Here is a 10,158-nt window from a genome sequence, read left to right on the forward strand (position 1 = left end):
TCTGGTCTTTTATGAAATTAATAATCTCAAATTAATTTAAAGTATACATTTTAGAAGCCTGGATTTTTGTTTGGGCTTCAGTTTTTACTTATTGCTAATTTATCTTCAACAGCAATTTTTATGGCTGCTTGAACTTTTATGACTATGTAACCTGTATAAACAAGGTTGAATGGATTTTGGTACTAGGATAAATGATAACTGTGTTGTAAAAAAGTTATTGGTAGTTATTTCTTTTTTCCTTTCCCCACAGTTGTCTGATAGACAAAGGACTTCATTCACTTGTGGGTTTTTTTTTTAAATGTTGTGTTTCAAAAAGTTTTATTATGAGCTTTGCATTACTGATGGAAATCCTCACAGGGGATGGCAGTGCAGGAAGACTGAGGGGCCACAAATCCTACATTCCCAACTGTATTAATTTATGTTAAGCTGGTGCCCTCAAGCTGTATTACATCCGGCCAGAACAATTAATGTTTGGCTTGGTTGGGTGATGGGAATTGTTTAAAACCCATGGAGGACATGAAAAGGATGAATATTTATTTTCAAAATCATACTTTAAAAGAAAATATATTTAGAAAATATGTTTTACAAATACACCCACACATATATACACAGTTGTAAAACACTATCTCATAATTAAATGTATGTTTCCATGCATGAAAAACAGTAAATGAACAGAGAGATAGATTTATTAACCCCATGAATATTAGATGGATGGAAACAGTCCATCATCCTATACGAGGTATAACATCAATATGGTACAATAGTGGCTACCAACTAGCCAATTACCAACCATAATCACAACTCTAGAAGAAATCTTATTGAAGACCTCTTACTATAGTGGATCAGGAGTACATCATTCTCTCCACTCTGGGCAAAGAAGGGAAAATGAATTAAATAATATAAAATTATTACCTGAAAAGACAGATTAATTAGCAACAACCAGCCTGTATACTAGGATCATTCTTGGAAATGTGTTTACTTGTTGATTTAATCTTTACTCTGTTACTATCTAGCAAATACTTAGTAGCTTACAACTACAGGAGGAGGGGGAAGGAGAGGAGGAGGAGGAGGAGGAGGAGGAGGAGGAAGAAGAAGAAGAAGAAGAAGAAGAAGAAGAAGAAGAAGAAGAAGAAGAAGAAGAAGAAGAAGAAGAAGAAGAAGAAGAGGAAGAGGAGGAGGAGGAGGAGGAGGAGGAGGAGGAGGAAGAGGAGAAATAGAAGGAGAAAGACCCACAAAAACAAAATCCAGTACAAAGATACAGAGAATCATTAATTCCCTAAAACATACAATGCCAAACAAAGAAGTGTCATGACCCAAATGCCCTCCACAAGGAGTGTAAAGGATCAAGGTAAGAGTAGATCTAAACTCAAACAGGAGGCCTTTCCAAAGGACTGGAGTCATTCCCAAAATATGTTTCCATGCATCAACTCCCTTGATATTCCAAAAACAGCCAACAATCAGAAGTTATTCTACCATCAGTTTGATGATGTCAACACCTCCCCACACCACCAAACTGCTGGAGAATGGCTACATGTAGGTGTTGAATAACTAGGGCAGGGCTTTTCAACCAATGGTAGAGGTACCACCTGTGGTACATTGGCACCTGGCAGGTATGCGACCATCCTAGAAAAGTGGTAGTGGGGGAGGGGAATGAGCCGATGCGGTGACAGCACCGCACAAGCCTGATTGAGAGATGGAGCTGGAGCTGCAGGGTTGTCAGGGCTCAGTGGAAGTGCCAGGATCAGTGCTTCTTCGGGGCTGTCAGGGCTCAGTGGAAGCGCCAGGATCAGCGCCAGACTCAACTGGAGCTCAGCACTGATCCTGGCACTTCTGTTGAGCCCTGAAGAAGCATCGATCAGCTGGACTGTTGCAGCATCTCCAGGCTCTTGTGATTTACATTCAGATGCTTGGCAACTGATTCATATTTATGACGGTCACAGTGTCCCAGGGTCATGTGAAGTGACCAAAACCTGCTACAACCAGCAGATGTGGGGAATAAAAACCAAACACCCCCATCCCACCCCCACTGCCAATCCTCAACAGAAATGCTCACAACAATGGAAATCTCAGACGGGAAGAAAGAGCGTGGCCAAGTGGGCAGGCAGGTGTCTTGCTTGGCTGTAGCTTGGGGGGGCACTTTTTTCAGTGCCATTGTAACTTCAAACAGTTATTAAGTGAACTGTTGTAAGTTGAGGACTACCTTTACTTCATCACTCCCCCCCCCCCTTTTTTTTTGGTCATCAAGTTTTTGACACCTTGCTAGGCTACTGGTGGTACTCGGATATTGCCATATCCTAAAAGTGGTACAATGGGTGAAAAGGTTGAAAAGCCCTGAACTAGGGTAAGGGAAAGAGGGGAGAATTGATCTTTGTGGGATCAACCACCAAGCTGAGAACCTCCAAGGAATTCCTTTTTGGGAAGTATGACAGTGTGGTCAACAAGCATGAGGGAGAAGGTCTTTTAGCATTTACTATATAGGTATGAAACGCCCTTCAGGAGTGGTACGTATGATTTATTTCTCTACAGATCTTCATGCAAGCACAAAATGAGTGTTCAACATTTGAGAGACTGAGGATGAGCTTTAGTAGTATGTTAAGTGCCTTGGTCTCAGAGGTAGGTAGGGCTTGGACAAAAACTAAATTAGATTTAATTTGTATACTTAGGATTGCATTGAATTAATATAATCCAATGTTACAAATCCAGGGCTCCTATTTCATCATTTTCATATTCTATCACATATAACACGAGGACTCTGATTATGCAGCACTTCCACTAAAGATTGCTTTATTCCAAATCATTTTTTCATTAAAAAGTTGTATTGCACCTATGAATTTTATCTGGTTAAATGTATTTTAGAACTCATGTGAAAAGATGCCTTGTAAATATTTCCCATTTATTAACAAATGAACATAAAACAACCTCTCCCTGACTTCTCCCCCTCACCAGTTTCCAAAAAGGATTACATTTCATAAATTAAGAATTTTAATCATAAATGTCTGTGGAAAAGTCATATTTTTAATTTAGGGGGTTTTTTTGGTCACAGTTGAAACGCTTAACAATAACAAGTTAGACTGAAATTAACATATTAATTTATACTATGATGGGAATGGATAAAGAAAAGCTAACAGACATTCATGTAAGAGATCTTTAAACATAAAGATTAAACATAAATATTTATAAAACTAAAGATAGGGAAAAGTGACAAAATAGAAATGTGTTATGAAGTGGCCCTCCATAATACATGCAAACAGAGAGAGAGACACACACAAACACAAACACTTATTTTATATATTATATATACCATGGCCAACAGAATCTGAAGTGAGATCACATAACACACATAAACTGAGTGAAATATATTTGGAATAGCCTTAAAGATACTTCATTTTCTTTGGACTTCTTTCTATAATTTATATTTCAGTAAATTGCACACATTTATAGACATCACACCTTTCCCTTCACTTCTTTCATTTGTTCTTGTATGTAGAACGTGAGTATGGGACACAGCTTTATTTTATGTGTGGAAACATAATTAAAAGGCTAGAGTGAATCCCTGCAAGGCATTTATGCAAATAATCAAACAAAAATGGCTGCTAAACATTTTGCTAATCCACCAACGTTGCACAGTCAAAAGTGTTGTGCAGCTTATTACCAGGATTCTAGCACAATTTTTGCAGTGCATCTTGACATCAAGGCAGAATCTGGGCTATTAAAAAATATCCTCTTTCATGTAAAAACAAACCAAGTCAAGCTATTATTGATGTAACAAAACCAGGAGACAATAGATGAGAAGACAAAAAAAATAAGAGAATATCACAAAGTATCAAGATCTTAAAATCAATTGAAAGATTATTGCATAAAACAGCTATTGTGGTCTTAGTGGTGGCATACATCATACTGTATGCCACGCCAAAAAATATTGGAAAGAAAGACCAAACAAAGAACAGAAAAAAAAACCATGACAAGGCAAAGTATTACATGGCCAATACATCAAAACAAAACAAAACAACTAGCAGGCCAAGCAGATAACAAAACCTGGCAATGGCTCAAAAGAGAAAAAATGAAAAAAAGAGACAGAGGAGCTAATTCTGGTTGCACAAGACCAAGGCATAAGAACAAATACATGCAAAGCCAAAATTGAGAAGACAGAAACAGATAGCAAATGTCACCTCTAAAAAGAAGTTGAAGAAGCAGTGGACCACCTAGTTAGCTGCTGCAGGAAGGTCACACAAACTGACTGCAAACAACAGCATGATAAGTTAGCAAAATGAAGAAGCAAAAGCAAAGGTGGGGAACTATGGCCCCTTTATAATTTGTGGATGTCAACTCCCAGAATTCCTGAATCCAGTGGGAATTCTGGGAGTTGAAGTCAACAGGCTCCAGGCTAAAGGCTCTGGGACTTTAGAATTCAAACATATAAGTGCCTGCCACATAACACCCTAGACTTAACAGTTGTTGACAAAAAAGACAAAAAAGTCTGGATAGTAGACATGGCAGTCCCTGGAGACAGCAGAAGACAAGAGAAAGAACTGAAAAAGATAACAAACTACAAAGACCTGCAAATAGAAATAGAATAACTGTGGCAGAAAGAAAGCAAAGGTAGTATTAATAGTAATAAGTGCCTTGTGTGCAATTTGAAAACAACTGGAGCACCATTTGAATACCATCAGCACTGACAACACCATCAATCAATTGCAAAAGGCAGCTTTACTCAGAACAGCTTACATCCTGAGATGATACCTTTAACACCACCAAAAAACAACATCTGCCTATCCCAAGTCCTTGAGAAGGACTCAAAAGGTACAGTAATAACAGTGTTATCAATTAATAAACTGAGGGGTAATTTGGTGTAGTGCTTATGGCTGTAGAAAATAAATAAATAAATAGGTCTAGAAACTAACCCCCCTTCCCCACTGCACAAAGGCAGCTGGGTGACCTTGGGCTAGTCACGCACTTTCAGCCCTGGGAAGCAGGCAATGGCAAACTATTTCTGAAAAGCATTGTCAAAAATTGTCTAGGCAAGTGCCAAAAGTCAGAAACTTACCTTAAGGCACGTGTGCTCTCTTACACACATAAATAAAAACATTATTGCAACTTTAAATCTTCCAATCTATAGAAAAAATGGTATGGGTTCCTATTTATATTTATAAATGAATGTCATGACTGTTATAACTAAAATGATATTTAAATTGTTAGTTATTTTCTCTTTATCTGTGTTTCATTATAATCAAACAGAGATGATATTCTATATTTTCATCTATGCAAACATTGTTCTTCTAACCTTTTTTACTTATTTCTGGTTTTGCCACCTGCTCCTTCACAGTTGCTATCTCTAATTATGGTTCTGCATCAATTTGTACATACAACAGATATGACCATGGCCAATCTGTACATGATTTATTATAATATCTGATGTTGTGACATACAGAAGTAGAAAATGAATATCAAACAGATCATAACATTTCTTATTTGCTAAATTCCAGCCTGATTCAAAAGTTTAGACTAGAAGGGAGCTTCTTAACATCAAATCAAAGGGGGATCCGTTTTCTCATCAGTTGTTGTTGTTGTTGTTGTTGTTGTTGTTGTTACTACAATTTCAAAGGCTCAGAAGACCACATTTGAGAAACTGTCACAGCAAGTCCACGAAGGCTATCTAATCTTAGAGCTTTGCAGTCTTCAAAAAGGCTGATGAATTTGCCTCACTTCAAAAATATCATTAACACCAATAACACATTTGAGCAAACCTATTTCTAAGCTTTAAAAGAGAGAAAGATGGCCAGAAACAGACAGACAAAGAGAGAAAGCTGCCAATTAAGACTTTTGCTATAATGCCATAAATGCATAACCAGATATTTTCTTCAACTAAGAGCAACTGCAGACACAAAGGTATTCTGTATCTTTTTTTTTCCTTTGTAGAAATCAATATTAAAGGAATAGCTGCTTCAACCATCCCTTAGACTGTGTAAAGGGCGGCTGGGGGGGGGGGAGGGATCCACAACCATATTTAGAGCTTAGGTCAATAAGGAATCAATACTGTGGTTGAATCTGCACAAAGATAAAAGACTTCAACCTCACTACAGTGCCCTATTATTTCTCTGATTCTAGAAAGAAACTGAAGTATTGTACTTTTAAGCAGGAATGTGTTTAGGATATCTGAAAAGTAAGAAAGAGGTCATTCCCAACTGAATACAGCTGTGGCATTTTATACATGTGAACTGCATAACACAGCACCAAAATGCATTTCAGTTGAGGTACATCTGATTTTCACAGAGGAACTCTGATATAAAAAAACAAAACAATTGAATTTCTAACAAGGCTTTTGAAAAGGAAGTTCATAAGCCAGTGTGTAAAAACCCTGTAGGAGGCAAAGGTGAATCCACCTCAAATGTCCCTATAGTTGCTTGTTTTGCCCCTTCCATGGTTGACCTTCACAGGTTCAGCAGAGGTCTGAAGCAGTTTCCACTCATTCTGTGCACCTCATTCTAACCTGGCCATCCTTGTGATAAGTAGACATCAACTTGCAAAAATAGCAATAAGGTATTGGCTGTATCGTTCTGAAAACTGAAGTCCACATAACTTGACTTCTACATGATTACTGGAGATGTCTGCTTATATTAAATGAATCCAAATAAAACTCCCTGAATTATTGCTGCTTAATTTGGAAAACTCCAGACAAAGCTAAAATATACATCTGGCTGTCTTGCCCCTTCTCTGATTTTACTATCTGTCAAACCAATGTTGCTTGCTTCATTCATTCATTCATTCATTCATTTACTTATTTATTTACTTATTTACTTATTTATTTCATGCCTTTAACATTTTTTATAAATAATCCAAGGTGGCAAACGTATCCAACACATCTTCCTCCTCCTATTTTCCCCACAACAGCTACCCTATGAGGTGATCTGGGCTGAGAGAGAGTGACTGGCCCAAAGTTTCCAGCTGGCTTTCATGGCTGAAGTGGGACTTGAACTTAACCCACCACTTAAGCTGGTGCCTTAACCATTAAACCAAACTGGCTTTCAATTTATTAATTAATAACATTATTAGTACTGTATCTATCAATTCCTTTCCAAGATAGACAGATGTCATTATAGACAGATATCATAATAATAATAATAATAATAATAATAATAATAATAATAATAATAATAATAATAATAATAATAATAATAATAATAGTAAAGTTGGAAGGTACCTTGGAGGTCATCTAGTCCAACCCCCTGCTCAGGCAGGAAACCCTACACCATTTCGGACAAATGGCTGTCCAGTCTCTTCTTAAAAACTTCCAGTGTTCCAGACAGATGTCATTATTTGATGGTGTTACCTCTAATGCCAGACTATTATTCAGAAGAGGTTCAAATTTCCTCTCAGCTGTGAAACTCATGGGGGAGGGGGGAAGGGGGCTGTATACCAACTATTATTTCTCGATGAACATGATTCAGAGGATTCTTTTGTGAAGAAAAATGGAGAAAGGAAGCATGAATTTCATATGCTATTTTGAATTTGGGAATACATATGGAAGGAATACTAATGACAATAAGTCATTAGACATGACCGTAACTTTGGAATATTTGGACAATATTCTATTTGTTTCATTTCTGAGTAACAGTAGTTTCAGTTCAGTATCCTGATCCTTTGGATATCTTCCCATTGACTAAATGAGCTATTTACTCTTTGAAGAAGCTTTATGATATATTCAATTAAAGGATTCCCTAATGTTTGGGTGGATTTTGCCAAATATCACACAAATAAATCCAGGATGTTCAAACAGAGAGACTTTAAAATTTGATGGGTTATTTCTATTTTTTCCATCCCTAGGGAATCTATGAAATGACATTTGTGCAGGGATAGATATACTAGAAGTGAGAAACATAGGTATAGAACAGCTGCTTAAAGATATTTTTAATATTTTTAATGGTTTTGTATTTTTATTTTTCAATATAAGACATGGGGATTTACTCCTGAATTTCTCTACAAGTTTCCTGTTTTTCTTGTTTCGATATGATAGGAAACTGTGCCTCCAGATATCTGCAGTATGATCATGAGTATCTCTGGGAACTGCAGATTGTTAGCTGTGAAGATTTTGTTGCCCTCTTCAATGGGAGGAAAGAAAAAAAATGTAGCATTTTAGTCTGTAATTCATTTGGAAATCCCAAACTGAACAGAAGTATAGATGAAACGTTACACAATTTCTCCCCTCTAATACGTGCAGAATTTTGAAGGAAGCCAAGCTGGTTTCAATAAGATGAATGAAATTTCTGGACAGGTTTCATGTCTCCCCATGCCTCAGGTTGTGTTTAAAGGCCCATAACCACAACCAGAGAAATAAGGTGGCAAAACCTTACAAATCTGGGGATTATCTAAGACTTTGGAGGATTTTTATGTCAAGTCTTTTTGATACTAGAAAAACAGGGAAGTCATACTTCTACCTGAAACTTGGTTTCCAATGTTTCTTTGGACTGCAGTCAATGCACAGAAGTAAGTTGGGAAGCAAAAACAATTGACTCCTACATTGTTACACATTTGGCTTCTTTTGCCAGATTGTTCCATTTATTAGTTTAAATAGAGATCAGCAACCACACTTTCATTTGTTACTGGCTTGTTTTTGAACCCTGTAGTGGAGAAAAAAATGATGAATGGAATTCCTATCAAATAAATATCCATGTTGCTTCTCAGTTTTCTAGAAGCTATGATTTATTTCAAAGTCCTGCAATTGAATATTAAAAGTAAAGTCTTCCCTGTCCAGTCATGTCAAATACTAGGGCGGTGTGCTCATCTCCGTTTCTTGACTGAGATTTTCTATGATCATGTGGTCAGCATGGCTATATGCCAAAGGTGCATCTTGCCACCAAAGTGGTACCTATTAATCTATTCATATTTGCATGCTTTCAAACTGCACAGTGGGCAGAAGCTGGAGCAGAAACAGGAGCTCACCCCATTGCGCAGCACTCAGGTCTCAAACTTGGGCTATCAGCTTTCCAGCCCCCTTTTACAATTGAATACAAAATACCAATACCTAAAATAAATATTATGTAAGTAGTGGGAGAGGGTATGTTATTGTTGTTACTAAAAGTCCAAATTGTTCACTGTAGGGTGAAGGCCAATTTTATTGAAAGTTATAGTATATGCTGGTCCAGTAAAAGTTAATAGATATCTTTTAGATCTTAGAATGCATCTTAACCATCGAATTACATGGCTGTCATCTATCTATCTATCTATCTATCTATCTATCTATCTATCTATCTATCTATCTATCTATCATCATCTAATATTTGTTAATACTATCAATATACAAATAAAACTTTATAAAAGGGCAGTATCATGAATTATTTCAACTTATTTTAGCTGGGTGCTTTTACTAGGTTGTATTTTAATGTGGTTTTGAATGGTGTGTAATTATTTCACTCAGCCTGGTATCTCTAAAAAGTATAAATGTCTTTTGTTAATTTGCTAAAGGAAGCTGATTTGCATTTTCAATGATTGCTAATGGCTATTGTTCCAAAATGCATAATTGATTAGCTAGGACCAATAGATGGAAAGAGTTGGCTTCCCTCACTTGCAATCTAAAGCCAACCATAAAGCCTTCATACCAAAACTCTACTGTGTAAGGTTTATTCCTTGATGAAACTGAGTTCATAATTTTGCTTCTCTCTGTTTTGTTTTACAAATAGTGATACAAATATTAATTTTAAATCTTCAGTTTAACCTTGCATATGTTGGACACAATTATTGAAGATACAGGTGGGATGTTACCTTAGAGATCCTCTACTTCATCCTTCCGGCCTGTGAAAGAATCTGCCACTGTAAAATCCTCAAGAGACAATCATCCAGCCTCCCTTTAACCTTCAGGAAAGGGGAGTTCAATAAAATGCTGTTTTCAAACCAAAAATAAAGTGAGCTGCAAGATAAAATAAATTCTGGATTTGCAATCTCATCTTTCATGTAACTAAAGCTTTTTGTTACCTTTTTTTAAACAGCAAAAGTATAAACTCTGCAGGAATTTGTTATGCTAATGTAGCCTTAGTTAGGCAACAATAATTCCTACATTTGTGTGTATATTTATATGTATACACACACACTCACTCACACACACATACACACACACATACACAAAGATGAAATGAATCTTTGTCCAGGCTACTCAGGAGGCTATTT

At 36.7% G+C, this 10,158-nt stretch overlaps 1 long non-coding RNA gene across 1 annotated transcript; it reads left to right on the plus strand.

Annotated features, from left to right (window-relative positions):
* Nucleotides 1–1,233: 1,233 nt before the first annotated feature.
* LOC120308265 lies at nucleotides 1,234–9,918 on the plus strand. The gene is made up of 2 exons (XR_005556812.1): nucleotides 1,234–1,348; nucleotides 9,704–9,918. It is a non-coding gene; the product is annotated as an uncharacterized LOC120308265 (long non-coding RNA).
* Nucleotides 9,919–10,158: the final 240 nt, after the last annotated feature.

This window comes from Crotalus tigris, unplaced genomic scaffold (genome assembly GCF_016545835.1).
Source record: "Crotalus tigris isolate CLP2741 ecotype Arizona unplaced genomic scaffold, ASM1654583v1 scf7180000017890.1996003, whole genome shotgun sequence".
Lineage (NCBI taxonomy): Eukaryota > Metazoa > Chordata > Lepidosauria > Squamata > Viperidae > Crotalus > Crotalus tigris.